We start from the raw sequence: 17029 nt of genomic DNA, 5'->3' as shown, positions 1-17029 counted from the left end.
CTTGAACCAGATAAGTTTATTAACTCTGGTAGAAAAACTCTTGGCTCCTCAGAACCATGAACAATGCAGTGAAGGCATAGACTTGACAACTAGTAATAGATTACTATTATCAGGTGTACCAAGATACAGTGATCAGCTTTGGTTTGCATGTCATCAGACAGTGTGTTCCTTTCATAACTACATTGAGATAATACACAAGAAAAAGCAGTAACGGAATACTGAATACAGTGTTACAGATACCGAGAAAGTGCAGAGCCAATAGGCAAACAAGACACAAGGGGGATGGTGAGGTACATCGGTATGTTGAGAGAGTAAAAGCTCATCTTTATCATACAAAGATCCATTCAAGATTCTTACTGAATTGAATTGACTCTATTTGTTGCATCCTACACATACACGAGGAGTCAAAATCTTTATGTTATGTCTCCGTCTAAATGTGTAATGTGCAATCATAGTAATTTATAATAATTCATAGTAATTTAAAATTCTTATATCAGCAGGATGGAACTGCCCTGTGTCTGGTGATATGTTTCCAAACTGTTGTATCTTCTGGCGGGGAGGGGAAGAAAACAGACAATCTTGAAGAAGAGTCTCAGCCCAAAATGTCGACTGTTTGTTCATTTCCATAGATGCTGCCTGACCTGCTGAGTTCCTCCAGCATTGTGTGGCATGTTGCTTTGGACTTCCAGCATCTGTAAAATTTCTCATGAAAATAATGTGTGCATTGGTTATATTGACCACTTCTCTGAGGAAGAGGGATATAACTAATATATCTTGTACATGCCAAAGTGAACGAAAATTGGGTCAAATGTGTTACAAATAAAGGGATTGCAAAAAAATATAGGCAAGAGCCCACTGTCTTCACCCTGCTCAAATTGCATCTTGAGAATACAACTCCTTATCCTCTACCTCAGTGGGAATGTGATGCATTATGCAGAGGGATAAACACTATAACTGTAGATTTAATGAAAATTTTACAGTTAATTCTAGTAGGCTACTTTCTTGCATACTAACAGAAATAACAGGCATGGTTACATCACGCGTACTTTTATGTCATTGAGTCACACATAGTATTCACCTACATGAACATAATGTCAGGGTAACACCATCCTTAACTGTAACCTCACCTGATGCAAACCATCTAGCTTTCCAGGCTTAAATTTACCTATATGCTGCATTGTAAGTGTAACTATGAAGAAAGCACAACAGTGCCTTTACTTCCTTAGGAGTTTCTGAAGATTCAGCATGACATTTAAAACTTTAACAAACTCCTATAGATATGTGGCACCATAAACTAGCATGGCAACACTACTGCCCTTGAACAGAAAGTCCTACGGCCCAATCCATCACAGGTAAAGCACTCCCACCATTGAACACATCGACATGAAGCACTGTTGTAAGAAAGTAGCGTCTATTATCAGGAACCCCCACTACCGAGGCTATGCTCTTTCTTGCTGCTGCCAACAGGAAGAGGGTACAGGAGCCTCAGGACTCACACCACCAGATTCAGAAATACTTATTACCCCTCAACCATCAGGCTCTTAAACCAAAGAGGATAACTTCCCTCAACTTCACTTGCCCCATCATTGAAATGTTCCCTCAGCTTATGGACAAGCTTTCAAGGTCTCTTCATCTCATATTCTTGATATTTATTGCTTATTTATTTACTATTATTATTTCTTTCTTTTTGTACTTGCAGTTTGCCGTCTTTTGCATACTGGTTGAACACTTAAATTGGTGTGGTCTTTCATTGATTCTATTATAGGCATTACTCTATTATGGATTTATGCCTGCAAGAAAATAAATCTCAATGTTGTATATGGTGACATATATGTACTTTGATAATAAATTTACTTTGAACTTTATTAGTCTGATCTTTATTTCATCCGTTCAGCGACACAATATCCTGACTTTGTTCTATAATAGAGAAATATACTGGAAACGTGTTCTCAGCAACAGTCTTCTTAACACAAACTATTTCACGTGTCTTAAACAAGCAACATGACACACAGTTGAATAACTGACTTTAATTGTCCCTCTTAATGTAAATATCTATTTCACTAAGCTTCTTAATGTATCTTGGAGTCATAGAATCACCCTTTAGACTGCTGTAACCATGGTGATCATCAACGACCTATCCATATTAATCCTGCCCATCAACAGTTTGTCCAAGGTCTTCTATACCTTAGCAATTCAAGTGCTCGTACAGATATTTCAAAAACGTTATGAAAATCGTGCTTAATCATCCTGTCATACAAATTATGCCATTAAGATGGAAAGAAAGCAGAGGAAATTCATGAGGATATTGCCAGAATTTAAGTGACTGAGTTAAGAAGAGATGTGGAGGGAGTGGGCAAGCAACAGGAATTCTGCAGATGCTGGAAATTCAAGCAACACACATCAAAGTTGCTGGTGAACGCAGCAGGCCAGGCAGCATCTCTAGGAAGAGGTGCAGTCGACATTTCAGGCCGAGACCCTTCGTCAGAGGGAGTGGGGATGTTTCTCGTTGGAGTGTAGGAGAATGAGGGGTGATCTTATAGAGCTCTGTACAATTGTTAGGTGTATAGATAGGGTATATGTACAAAGTTTTACCCACAGTTTGGGTATCAAGAATCAGACAGCATAGAATTAAGGAATGTGAAAAGAAATGTAACAGGAAAGTGAGAGGCAGCTTTTCACCCAGAGGGCAGTCAGAATAAGAAATGAATTTCCAGAGGAAGTGGTTGAGGGCAGGTCTAGTAACAACATTTGAAAGTTACTTGGAAAGATACGTGAATAGGAAAGGCTTAGAGGAATCTGAGCCCAATGTGGGCAAATAGGACTAATGCATATGGGAATCTTGATGTGCATGGACAATTTGGGCTGACAAGCCTGTTTCTGTGCTGTTTGACTCAATGACTAATTAATGTGGTGGAAGTTTAATAATTTACAAGAGAAAAACTCAGAAAATGACATTGTAATTATTAGAAACTTGTGAATTGAAATCGTTACTTCAAAACAGGCAAAGGCAAGATTTTCCTGAAGGCTCATTATTACCACATTGACACCCTGATCTCCCAGTTGACACAATTTACAGGTCTTTATTTTCCATATTAAAAAGATGGTTGAGAAGAACAAAAAAGCAACTTATCCACATCCCATTGTACAAATCTCATTATCATCATTAAGCAAAGTGAATAAGAGGGAGAGAGTATCACATTGTTGTTGAAAGCTTTGGAATGCAGAGGTCAAGATTTAACATGTGGTAAAATGGTAAGACACGTTTAGTCTTCCTGTTCATTAACTTTCAGTGTGATATTAGAGAAGCATGGTACTCATTCATTATGTGACAGGAAAATGATGCACAGAATTCTAAATATGGGCTGTTGATAAGGTTGAGAGGAATCATCTGGCATGTAAACCTTCATTAATATTTCACATTACTCCAACCAAGTAAACACCCCTTGTATAACTGAACTGTAACCACGTGTCTTCCTTATGTAGAGGACAAAACAGACAACAGTTCTTGAGGCGCTGTTGAAATAAACAGGGAGCCAAACATGTTGTTTTTAAAAGTGAGATCGAGAGAGCTCAGGGCCAGCGAGTTCCTGTTAGAGAAGGGCAAGACTGGCAGGATTAGGGAACACAAGTTGAAGTATATGTCAAGTATAGACATTTGGGAACAACAGGTTGCAAGGAGTAGAAGAGATGTAGGGTCACGTATGAAGAAAATTAGAGGGCAAAAAGGAAACTTGAGCTGTCGCTGATGGATAAGTTACAATTCAATCTTCGAAGTAAATTTATTATCGAAGTATATACATATTGCCATAGACCACCCTGAGATTCATTTTCTTGCAGGCATTCACAGTAGAACAAAGAAATACAGTAGATTGATGAATTGATCGGTGGAAGGAGACAAAGGGTGGTAGTGGAGGCTTTTTTTCCTAGAGTAGTGACCAGTGACCAGTGACGAGCCACAGGGACTGGGGCTCAGTCTCCTGTTGTTTGTCAAATAGATGAGTGATTTAAATAAGGTTGCAGATGGCAAAATTAGTAAATTTGCTGTTGATACCAAAAGTGGTAGTATAGTGATGAGGGAGCACAAGATATTCTGCAGATGCTGGAAAGCTTGAGCAACACACACAAAATGCTGGAGGAACTCAGCAAGTCAGCCAGCATTGATGGAGGTGAATAAACAGTCAGCATTTCAGGCTAAAAATGAACATTGGGCACAGTGAAGAAGTTTGTTTAGATTCACGGTGAGATATTGAGCAACTGGGAATCTGCTGATCAATATCCTATTGTAAGCCTAGATAAAAGGAATGACAGATGAAATGTAATTTAGTCTAGCATTGTGGGAAGTGAAACCAGAGAAGGGCTTTCAAAGTGAAGGGGAAAGCCTTGTAGAACAGAAGACCTGGGGATACTAGAGTACTGTCTATTTCCCTTTAATTGAAGACACAAATCAATAGATCAGGTGTGACAACAATGGCATGATTTGGGACATCATGTTGCAGTTGTAAAAAGTGCTGTGGAGTGCACATTTTTATTTTTATTTTGAGATACAGCATGGTAATAAGCCCTTCCAGCCCAACGAGAACACGCTGTCCAGTTACACCAAAGTGACCAACTACTCTACTAACCTGTAAATCTTTGAAATGTGGGAGGATCCCCACACAGTCATGGCAAAAACGCAACACACTCTTCCCGCTACCGCTGGAGTATCGTGTATGGTTCTGGTTGCTGAGAGAGGATAGACCATAAGACCATAAGACAAAGGAGCAGAATTCGGCCATTCGGCCCATTGAGTCTGCTCTGCCATTTTATCATGAGCTGATCCATTCTCCCATTCAGTCCCACTCCCCCGCCTTCTCATCATATCCTTTGATGCCCTGGCTACTCAGATACCTATCAATCTCTGCTTTAAATACACCCAATGACTTGGCCTCCACTGTTGCCTGTGGCAACAAATTCCATAGATTCACCACCCTCTGACTAAAAAAAATTCTTCGCATTTCTGTTCTGAATGGGCACCCTTCAATCCTTAAGTCATGCCCTCTCGTACTAGACACCCCCCATCATGGGAAACAACTTTGCCACATCCACTCTGTCCATGCCTTTGAACATGTAATCCAACTTGAGGGCATATACTTAAAGTGAGAAGAGAAGAAATTTAAGGCGATCTGAGTGGCAAGTTTATCAGACAGAGAATGAATGGTAAATGGACGGAGATGCCAGTGTAAGTGATAGAGGAAGGTACAGTACTTTTGCAACACTTCCAATATATTTGGACAGGTTCTAGAATAGGAAGATTTAAAGGATTATTGGCCAAAAGCAGGCAAACCCGAAAGGCACCTTGGTTGATATGGACTCATTGAGCTGAAGGGCCTTTTTCCACGATGTGTAATTCTATAACTTTATGATGAAATTTAATTTGTTCAGTTGTATCAATACAATTAACAAAAATTGACTGATTGCTTCAGCTCCATGAAAATGTGTTATCTCAAATATTGTAGCCCACAAACTTTCCTCCCTAGTCAGTTTAACATAACACTGAATTTGTTTCAAATAGATTTTGACATCAGCATCTAAATTCCACAACAATTATCTTCGACTCTAAAAGTTAACCTGTCATAGTTCAGAATTAAATATAGATTGATGGATGTGGAAGATTAAATTATATATATTTTTTTAAATAGGTTCCTGTCAGTTTCAAAATTCGTTCATATTCTTTTGAGAATGAAAACAATAATTTTCATATGGTCTTGAGGGCTAAATTCCCTGGATCCCCCCAAAAATAGATGTAGCTGTGAAAGGTGTGTGCTATTAAATAAAGTTTATTCATTACAGTGAATTCAGTATCCTAATGCTTTGGCTGATTATGATTTCTATGTCTAACCACTGTAACAACATTCTGGAAATTTCTACACTGCAGCATTGTTGGATTTTTAAAAAGCAGTAAACACCACTTTAAGGACGATAAAAATCTACACCAATACTGGACTGCAAGAGGCATAGAAACATAGAAAATAGGTGCAGGAGTAGGCCATTTGGCCCTTCAAGCCTGCACCGCCATTTATTATGATCATGGCTGATCATCCAACTCAGAACCCTGCACGAGCCTTCCCTCCATACCCTCTGATCGCCCTAGCCACAAGGGCCATATCTAACTCCCTCTTAAATATAGCCAATGAACTGGCCTCAACTGTTTCCTGTGGCAGAGAATTCCACAGATTCACCACTCTCTGTGTGAAGAAGTTTTTCCTAATCTCAGTCCTAAAAGGCTTCACCTTTATCCTCAAACCGTGACCCCTCGTTCTGGACTTCCCCAACATTGGGAACAATCTTCCTACATCTAGCCTGTCCAATCCCTTTAGGATTTTATATGTTTCAATCAGATCCCCCCTCAATCTTCTAAATTCCAACAAGTACAAGCCTAGTTCATCCAGTCTTTCTTCATATGAAAGTCCTGCCATCCCAGGAATCAATCTAGTGAACCTTCTTTGTACTCCCTCTATGGCAAGGATGTCTTTCCTCAGCTTAGGGGACCAAAACTGCACACAATACTCCAGGTGTGGTCTCACCAAGGCCTTGTACAACTGCAGTAGTACCTCCCTGCTCCTGTATTCGAATCCTCTTGCTATAAATGCCAGCATACCATTCGCCTTTTTCACTGCCTGCTGTACCTGCATGCGCACTTTCAATGACTGGTGTATAATGACACCAAGGTCTCGTTGCACCTCCCCTTTTCCTAATCGGCCACCATTCAGATAACAATCTGTTTTCCTGTTTTTGCCACCAAAGTGGATAACTTCACATTTATCCACATTAAATTGCATCTGCCATGAATTTGCCCACTCACCCAACCTATCCAAGTCACCCTGCATCCTCTTAGCATCCTCCTCACAGCTAACACTGCCGCCCAGCTTCGTGTCATCTGCAAACTTGGAGGTGCTGCATTTAATTCCCTCATCCAAGTCATTAATATATATTGTAAACAACTGGGGTCCCAGCATTGAGCCTTGCGGTACCCCACTAGTCACTGCCTGCCATTCTGAAAAGGTCCCGTTTATTCCCACTCTTTGCTTCCTGTCTGCCAACCAATTCTCTATCCACATCAATACCTTACCCGCAATACCGTGTGCTTTAAGTGTGCACACTAATCTCCTGTGTGGGACCTTATCAAAAGCCTTTTGAAAATCCAAATATACCACATCCACTGGTTCTCCCCTATCCACTCTACTAGTTACATCCTCAAAAAATTCTATGAGATTCGTCAGACATGATTTTCCTTTCATAAATCCATGCTGACTTTGTTCGATGATTTCACCGCTTTCCAAATGTGCTGTTATCACATCTTTGATAACTGACTCCAGCAGTTTCCCCACCACCGACGTTAGGCTAACCGGTCTATAATTCCCCGGTTTCTCTCTCCCTCCTTTTTTAAAAAGTGGGGTTACATTAGCCACCCTCCAATCCTCAGGAACTAGTCCAGAATCTAACGAGTTTTGAAAAATTATCACTAATGCATCCACTATTTCTTGGGCTACTTCCTTAAGCACTCTGGGATGCAGACCATCTGGCCCTGGGGATTTATCTGCCTTTAATCCCTTCAATTTATCTAACACCACTTCCCTACTAACATGTATTTTGCTCAGTTCCTCCATCTCACTGGACCCTCTGTCCCCTACTATTTCTGGAAGATTATCTATGTCCTCCTTAGTGACCTATGGCATAGTGGGACTACCTAATTTCAGCATGATGTTCTCCTAAGATGTTGTCTATTGGTAGGTCCTCAAGTCCCTGTAGAAGCTGATCCAGGATCCACATAACTAGATGTTAGGGTGGATTCCCTTACTGGATAATGCCTTGGTGATGAAATCAAAGGTGCCTATGCTCACTTTGACCATCAAAGAATGATTCTGGGAATGAGAGGGTTAACATATGAGGAACATTTGTCCGCTCTTGGACTGTATTCCTTGGAGTTTAGAAGAATGAGGGGAGACCTCATAGAAACATTTCGAATGTTAAAAGGCATGGACAGAGTGGATGTGGCAAAGTTATTTCCCATGATGGGGGAGTCTAGTACGAGGGGGCATGACTTCAGGATTGAAGGGCGCCCTTTCAGAACAGAAATGCAAAAAAATTTTTTTAGTCAGAGGGTGGTGAATCTATGGAATTTGTTGCCACGGGCAGCAGTGGAGGCCAAGTCATTGGGTGTACTTAAGGCAGAGATTAATAGGTATCTGAGTAGCCAGGGCATCAAAGGTTATGGTGAGAAGGCGGGGCAGTGGGACTAAATAGGATAAAATGGATCAGCTCATCATAAAATGGCGGAGCAGACTCGATGGGCCGAATAGCCTACTTCTGCTCCTTTGTCTTATGGTCTTATGGTCTAAACCATGGAGGAATCATCACAAACCCCCACAGGCCCCTGATGATTCTGTGATTTCAGTCTTTGAGGGTTACAAGCAAGAAATCTTGCACTTTGACAATACATTTACTATGAACTGAGCATGACTTTGGTTAACGTATGGAGGCTGATACACTGGCAGCCACCACATGATCCTTGACAGATCAGAGTCAGGCTCCAGTGGCATGGAGTGCAAGGTGACTGGGGATCCTTCACTGCTGCAGGCTTCCTTCATCTTCACTGCTGTTGTGATGTGATGTCAACTCCTGCCAGCTATGTCATTAAGATTACTCTTTCACTATCATGGGTGACCCGACTAGGAGCTAAGCACCAGATGGCTAATCCCCGGATGGCATTGCTCTCAAGATATAAGGGACTCAAACAATGTTCCCTCTAATTTTTAGTGGTCAGTTTGAGCAAAAATGTTATGTTGTGCAAATTTGTTTTCCTGTGACAAAAGTATGTGCGCACTGAATGCACACATGGCACAGGTTATGTAGGTTATAGAAACATAGAAACATAGAAAATGTAGGTTTACAAAGTATTTGACATAAAACTGCACAGAATAACAACAAAATAACATACATATTTAAGTCACTCAGTTATTTTTTTCTCTCTCCTGTCTTTGGCATTTACCCATTCTTTGTAACTCTACCTAGACTAAGAGAACTTCCATCCAATTGATAGCTTTTGATTCTCATTAACATATCCAAATGACATTCACCTAAACAGTTTTTCAGCTTGTTTTTGATTTGATTCATTAGGCTAAAACCTAAGTCGCAATTTGCAATTGTGGAGAAATCAAAAGCTGACCATACTTGTACCTCATCTTCAGGAAACCTTTCTTCTAAATGAACGCAAAGGCTATTTATAAAAGTCAATAGGCGAGCTTGTATCTACTGTGACGTTTTCTTCACGTTGTTGGCTTAGCAAAACTTTAACTTTGTCACTCCACGAAACATTGTCTCCCAGATACTGCTTTCTTATCTTGTTAATTTTGCCTTGCGCAAAATGAAGTGAATCAATCGGTGTCAGGCCACTCTTTTGCAGAATCTGGCACAGTGCAGCCAGTTCATCAAAGAAGTCACTTAAAACCTATAAGTCCTTTTGTGCTTCACGCCCTTCGCTTCTTTTGAATTCGACATAGTGAATCAATAACTTTTTCAATAAAAACTTAGTAAGCTATCTACAGGATTTGAAAGAGATCTTTGTAAACTTTACAATATGAACAATGTCCGCCAAAGATGGCTGCCGCCGTGATGCAGCTGTACAAACCGGAACAGGAAAGGTGAGGTGACGTAAATTAGTGACGTGCATTGTGGTATTTGAAAAAATGACTAACTAGCTAACAGAAACATTTAGCTAAAATATTATTTTCAATAAGTAAAATATTATTTTCATTAATTACTACATTATTTTAGGTAACTAACCTTTTGTGCGCACACTAATTTCCTTTCTGCACTGGTTGAAAAATGTGTGTACGTGCGTACACGTGCACAGCTTTGAGGGAAAATAGGGCTCAAAGCCCTTCCACAACAAAAAGGTGATGATTGTTGAAGAAGAGATAGGATCATCTGATTCACTGGCAAATGTCTTGTAGAGTTATCTGACAAAGTGTACAATAGGCTACATTTCCTTGGAACTTATACATCCATTCAAGTTTCAATAAAGTCACTTTGGAATAACGTGGACTTAATTAGTACAGTTATCCAATTAACAAATTGGCCTGATCAGTTGACTGTATTATAATGGAGCCTGTTCAATATTGAATGAATTTGTCCACTCCAATCTCTTTAAAAATGGCCTCAGTCCCTTGGTAGTCTCCATTATTATTAGATACTTCAGACTAAGAAACTCATTTACTTCAGGCTAAGGAAATCACAAGTGTGTGGTGGTAAGTGCCAAGTGTGCCCCAAGTATGTGTCCTCTCCCTGTCCTCGCATATAAAGACCACTTATAGCATTATAGAGATTCAGTATGATTAAGTTACTTGCTAAAGTTTGGGTTTAACTTATGCAAACTTCTATCTAATGCATTGTCCATCTTCTGTGCTTCCTTGCCTGGTGTGACATATACTGCAATCCCATGAACTTTCAGAGCCATTATTTCTGTCAAGTCAAATGCAAATCAACTCAGGTTTGTCATGAATATAGTTCCTCAGAGATTGCCAGCAGCTAATTTGCAGCAAGATGCATTATATAGTTGCTCAGTGGTGGTGTTGAGCTGCCTTCTTGAGACATTGCAGGCTGTGGCGACAGTAATCATATAGTGCATTTAGATAACCCATTCCAGAACCTTAACTAAACAACATTCAAGGAATATATGAGACATGATGGCTGAAGTTAGTACTCCTGGGTTTATGCTGCTCTTTTCCCTCTGGGTGATAAAGATCACAGTTTTAGAGACCACTGTTGAAGGAGTTTCAGTGAACTGTCAAGGTATATTCTGTCAATGATACCCAAATAGAAGTATGTTATTCGACTCCTCGTACATGGCCCATCATTCAAATCTCCACTAAGGACTTCTCTGCACTGATCTTACATTCCTTAAATCGCTCGATACCAAAAAAAATATTGACAGGTGTTTGAAATATTCTTAGTGACAGAGCCTCCTGAGTAGAGAATACCAAACATTTTCTGGGTGATGAGATCTTGTTATGTTTCACTCAGCACAACACGGAACTGATTCCCCAACCTAAAGACTCACTCTCAAAGACTCTACAACTCATTTTCTCAACATTATTAATTTTTTTATTTGCACAACTTGTCTTCTTTTGCACATTGGTTGTTTGTTAGTCTCTGTTTATGTACAGTTTTTTTTAATAAGTTCTCTTGAAATTCTTTGTTCTTCTGTAAATGCTGGCAAGAAAATGAATCTCAAGGTAATATATGGTGACGAATATGTACTTTGATAATAAATTTTATTTTGACTTTGACTTTTAGAATGGCTGACCCCTTTATTTGACACTGTGATCTGTTCCAGATCCTTGGGAAACATCACTTCACATCTGCTCTAACTAGCTCCATAAGAATAAAAACAGAATAAGACCATAAGACATAGAAGCATAATTAGGCCATTCAGTCTATCGAGAACATTCCACCATTTCATCATGGCTGATCCCTGATCCCATTCCACCCCATACCTGCCCTCTCATCATAATCCCTTGATGCCCTGACCAATCAGGAACCTATCAATGTCTGCTTTAAATATACCCATGGACTTGGCCTCCACTGCAGTCTGAGCATTCCACAGATTCATTACCCTTTAATAAAATACGTCCTCACTTCTGTTTGAAAAGGTCTCCCCTTAATTTTGAGTCTGTGTCCTCTAGTTCTGGATACCCCCACCAGAGGGATCTTCCTCTCTACATCCACCTTATCCAGACCGTTCAACATTCGGTAGGTTTCAATGAGATCCCCACGCATTCTTCCAAATTCCAGTGAATACAGGCCCAAGACTACCAAACGTTCCTCATATGTTAACCCCCTATTCCCGGAATTATCCTCATGAACCTCCTGTGGACTCTCACGAATGACAATACATCCATTTTGAAATAAGGGGCCCAAAACTGTTGACAATACTCCAATGGTGGGCTGACTACTGTCTTATAAAGCTTCAGCATTATCTCCTTGGTTTTATGTTCTATTCCCTTTGGAATAAATGACAACATTACATATGCCGACTTTGCCAACGACTCAATCTGTAAATTAACCTTCTGGGAATCTTGCATTAGGACTCCTGAGTCCCTTTTCACCTCTGAAGTTTGAATTTTCACCCCATTTAGATAATCATCTGCACTATTATTCCTTTCATCCAAATACATTATCATACATTTCCCAACATTGTATTCCATCTGCCACATTTTTGCCTTTTCTTCCAATTTGTCTAAGTCCTTCTGCAATGGCACTGCTTCCTCAGCACCACCTACCCTTCCACCTATCTTTGTATCATCTACAAACCTTGCTACAAAGCCATCAACTCCACTATCTAAATCATTGACAAACAACGTGAAAAGTAGCAATCTCAAAACTGTGTCCTGAGGATCAAAACTAGTCACCGGCAGCCAACTAGAAACGGCCCCATTATTCCCACTCATTGCCTCCTGCCTGTCAGCCATTCCTCTATCCATGCTGGTATATTTCCTGTAATGCCACAGGATTTTATCTTGTTAAGCAGCCTCTTGTGAGGCACTTTATCAATGCCTTCTGAAAATCTAAGTAAGTGACATCCACTGTCTCTCCTTTGTCCACCCTGCTTCTTATTTCCTCAAAGAATTCTAACAAATTTCTCAGGCAAGATTTCCCTTTACAGAAACCATGATGAATTTGACTTACTTTATCATTAGTCTCCAAGTACCCCGAAACCTCATCCTTAAAAATGGACTCCAACACTTTCTCAGCCACTGAGGTTAGGATAACTGGCCTTTCGTCTTTCTCCCTTCTTAAAGAGTGAAGTGACATTTGCAATTTTCCAGTCCTCTGGGACCATGGCAGAATCAGGTGATTCTTGAAATATCATGACCAATGCATCCGTAATCTCTTCAGCAACCTCTTTCAGGATTGTGGGATGCAGTCCATCCAGCCCAGGTGACTTATCTACTTTATAAGACCATTCAGCTTGCCTAGCACTTTTTCCTTTGTAATATCAATGGCATTCGTTCTTGCTCCCTGACACTCATGGACCTTTTGCATATAGCTAGTGTCTTCCATAGTAAAGACTAAAGCAAAGTGCTTACTAAGTTTGTTTGTCATTTCTTGGTCCACCATTACTATCTCAACAGCTTATTTTCCAGTGGTTCAATATCATCTCTCACCTCTCTTTTATTCTTTATACAACTGAAAAAACTTTAAGTATCATGCTTTATAATATTGTCTGGTTTGCCCTCATATTTTATCTTTTCCTTTCTTATAGTTTTTGTGGTTGCTTTTTGTTCACATTTAAATGCTTCCCAATCATCCAACTTCCCACTCACTTTTGCTACCTTATATGCCCTTTCCTTAGCTTTTATGCAATCCTTAACCTCTCTTGTCAGCCATGGTTGCCTGGCCCTGCTGTTTGAGTATGATTGCTGATGACACAAAGGTTGGTGGTGTTGTGGGTAGTCTGGAGGGATGTCAGAGGTTACAGTGGGACATCAATAGGATGCAGAACTGGGCTGAGAAGTGTTAGATGGAGTTCCACCCAGATAAGTATGAGGTGATTCATTTTGATAGGTCAAATTTAAAGACAGAATATAGTATTAATGTTACGACTCTCAGCAGTCTGTTGGATCAGAGAGGTCTTGGGGTCTGTGTGCACAGGACACTCAAAACTGCTGCGCAGGTTGACAGTGTTGTTAAGAAGGCATTTGATGTGCTGTCATTCATCAACCGTGGGATTGAGTTCAAAAGCTATGAGGTAATATTACAGCTGTATAAGACTTTAGACCCCACTTGGAGTACTGTGTTCTATTCTGGTCACCTCACTACAGGAAGGATGTGGATACTATAGAGAGAGTGCAGAGGATATTTACAAGGATGTTGCATGGATTGGAGAACATGCTTTATGAGAATAGGTTGAGTGAATTTGGCCTTTTCTCCTTGGGAGTGAAAGAGGATGAGAGGTGATCTGATAGGTGTATGAGATGATGAGAAGCATTGCTCATGTGGATAGCCAGAGGCTTTTTCCCGGGGTTGAAATGGCTAACATGAGGGGGCTTAGTTTTAAGGTGCTTGGAAGTAGGTACAGAGGGGATGTCAGGAGTAATTTTTTTACACAGAGAAATGCATTTTCCAGTGACCGTGGTGGAGACGAATGCAATAGGATCTTTTAAGAGATTCTTAGATAGTTAAATGGAGTTTAGAAAAATAGAGGGCTATGCACTAGGGAAATTCTAGGCAGTTTCTGGAGTAGTTTACATGGTCGGCACATCATTGTGGGCTGAAGGGCCTGTAATGTGCTGTAGATTTCTATGTTCTATGTTCTTGGTTCTTCTTCTGTGGGATATATCTATATATCTACCCTGCGTCTTGTAAACTATTCCCAGAAACATCAGCCACCTCTGTTCTGCCTTCATCCCTGCCAGTATCCCCGTCCAATCCATCTGGACAAGCTCCTCTCTCTTATGCCTCTGTAATTCCCTTTATTCCATTGTGATACTGATACATGTGACTTATGTTTCTTCCTCCCAAATTGCAGTATGAATTCAATCATATTATGATCACTGTCTCCTATGGGTTCCTTTACATTAAGCTGACTAATAGGATCTGGGTTATTACACAACACCCAATCTTAGATAGCCTTTCCCCAAGTAGGCTCAAGCACAAACTGCTCTAAAAAGCCATTTCGTAGGCATTCAACAAATTCCTTCTCTTGCGATCCGACACTAACGTGATTTTCCCAATCGCCCTGCGTTTTGAAGTTCCCCATTACCATTGATCATTCCCCTTATTACATGCCTTTTCCAGCTCCCTTCTCCAGTAATGTCAACCACACATCTTGGCTACAATTTGGAGGCCTACATATGATTCCCTTTGATGTTAAACTCCCAACTATGTTCTTCATTCACCATGACTCAGTGGTGCACACAACATCATACCGGCCACTCTCCAATTGTGCCAAGAGTTTGTCCACCATATTCCTAATGCTGCGTGCATTCAAATACAGCACTTTCAGTCCTGAATTCTTTGCCCTTATGAATTTTGCCTCTGTGACACAACTTAACTCCTTGCTCAGTCTGCAGTTGCAGGACATGTTGGAAACACTCAGCAGGTCAGGTAGCCATGGAAAGAGAAAGAGTTAACGTTTCAGGTCCAGGCTCCTTCACTGAGGATTATTTTAGGTTCCAGCATCTGACTTTCAAGTTTAATTGAGAGTCTGCTTCAATGCAACTTCATTGAATTACTTAGATCCTAGTGAGCACAGGCTTAACCTGCCTAGTCTCTCCCCAAATAAAAATCTTCCTATTTCTGGGATCAATCTGGTGAATCTGTTATACTTCTTTTTATAGCTAAGTGTATCCATTTCTACTTAAAAAGAATAGAAGTGTACACAGTTTTCCTGCTGCTGCCTCACGAGAGCCTGATATAAATAGAGCAAGATGACTCTTTTCTTGTACTCAAATCCTCCAGTAATAAAGGACAACATGCCGTTTGATTTCCCAATTACCTACTGAGCCAGCAGGTCAACTTCCAGTGACACATGCACAAGGACAGCCAGGTCCCTCTGAATATATTTCAATCTTTACTCTTCCTCCAGTATGGACGAGCTCATGTTTTCCTGTGTTCTAAACCAGTTCACCTACCCTGTTTGGAACGGCAAAAGCCTCCCTCTGTCCTCAGCACAGGTGACACTGTCATCAGTTGTGTTTTCTTTCCACGTCTTGTGCTCCATCAGGCAGCAACCTTGCCATTTCTTTAGCATTTTTTGACTTTATTTTGCAAGGATGAGTTGCTAGCTCAAAGCTGAACCCAGCACAGATGGAAAGTGTGTAAGGAGCTGGCCAGATTTGAACCCAGGGCTACTAGCCTCAAAGTCCATTGTGGATGTCACCACACAGGCTGGCTATCAGCTGTGTTTCATTTGGATTCATGACATGGACCCTCTCATCAAACTCATTGAACTGCTGAGGCTCCAGCACTAATTGCAAAAGCAAATGTTCTCTCTTCTAAGAATTAATCAGCAAACATTTCATTTTTTGATTGCACAATAGGTTTCAGTAGTGTAACAGCTGAAAAGAACTGGGCTTGGAGTACTGCCCTGAGGAACTCTTGCAGATTTCTCCCTTGGCATCCAACAAATGTAACCATTTGGTGCATTGTGACAATGGCCAATGGGTAGTTTTCATCTTAACTTTTAGAAATGTAGAAAATAATAGGAGCAGATGATTTTGCGCAGTACAGACCAAGGATGTAAGGAATTCTGAAGCCAAATGATCCTAGCTTCAGTGGTGAGGAGCAGAATATTGTGAGTAAGGATGGCTATTGGTATTGTCAGCCTCCGTTTCCATCACTTCAAATAACGAATACCATACTTTAGTAATAAACACGACAGATTTCCAGAGGCTAGAAATCCAGAGTAACACACACAACACACACACACACAAAAAGTGCTGAAGGAACTCATCAGGTCAGGCAGCATCTATGGAGATGAATAGTTAATGTCCTGATTAAGGGTCTTGGCCCAAAACATTGACTCTCTATAGGTGCTTCCTGACCTGCTGAGGTCCTTCAGTATTTTGTGTGTGTTACCATACCTTAGTGTACGGCACTACAAGATCAAATAGAGATCACCAATAGAATTAGACCCAGAATACTTGCTGCCTCCATTACACGTTGTTTTAACTGGCAGAGTTAATATCAATATTCGGGCCAAATAGATCTGTCAGCAATGGTGCATTGCAGTTAAGAGCTGAAAAACAAGATTGACTATGATTTCATGATCTCACTAACCCGAAAATAGTGAAGAAAGTAAATAGCTAAATCAAGAATTTAGCTCTGAACAATCATTCGTATTCATAACCATCCAAAAGAGATCAGCCATGTTAAATTTTAAGTCCAACTGTTGTTTAATCTTCATATATATTTCTTACATAGAAAGGCAATATGTTTTGCAAGATTTTGCAAAAGTAAACTGCTTATTCTTTAAAAATCCTAAAAT

The sequence above is a fragment of the Mobula birostris genome, chromosome 5 (genome assembly GCF_030028105.1).
Source record: "Mobula birostris isolate sMobBir1 chromosome 5, sMobBir1.hap1, whole genome shotgun sequence".
In the NCBI taxonomy this organism is placed as follows: domain Eukaryota; kingdom Metazoa; phylum Chordata; class Chondrichthyes; order Myliobatiformes; family Myliobatidae; genus Mobula; species Mobula birostris.
This window is presented reverse-complemented; position numbering follows the sequence as displayed.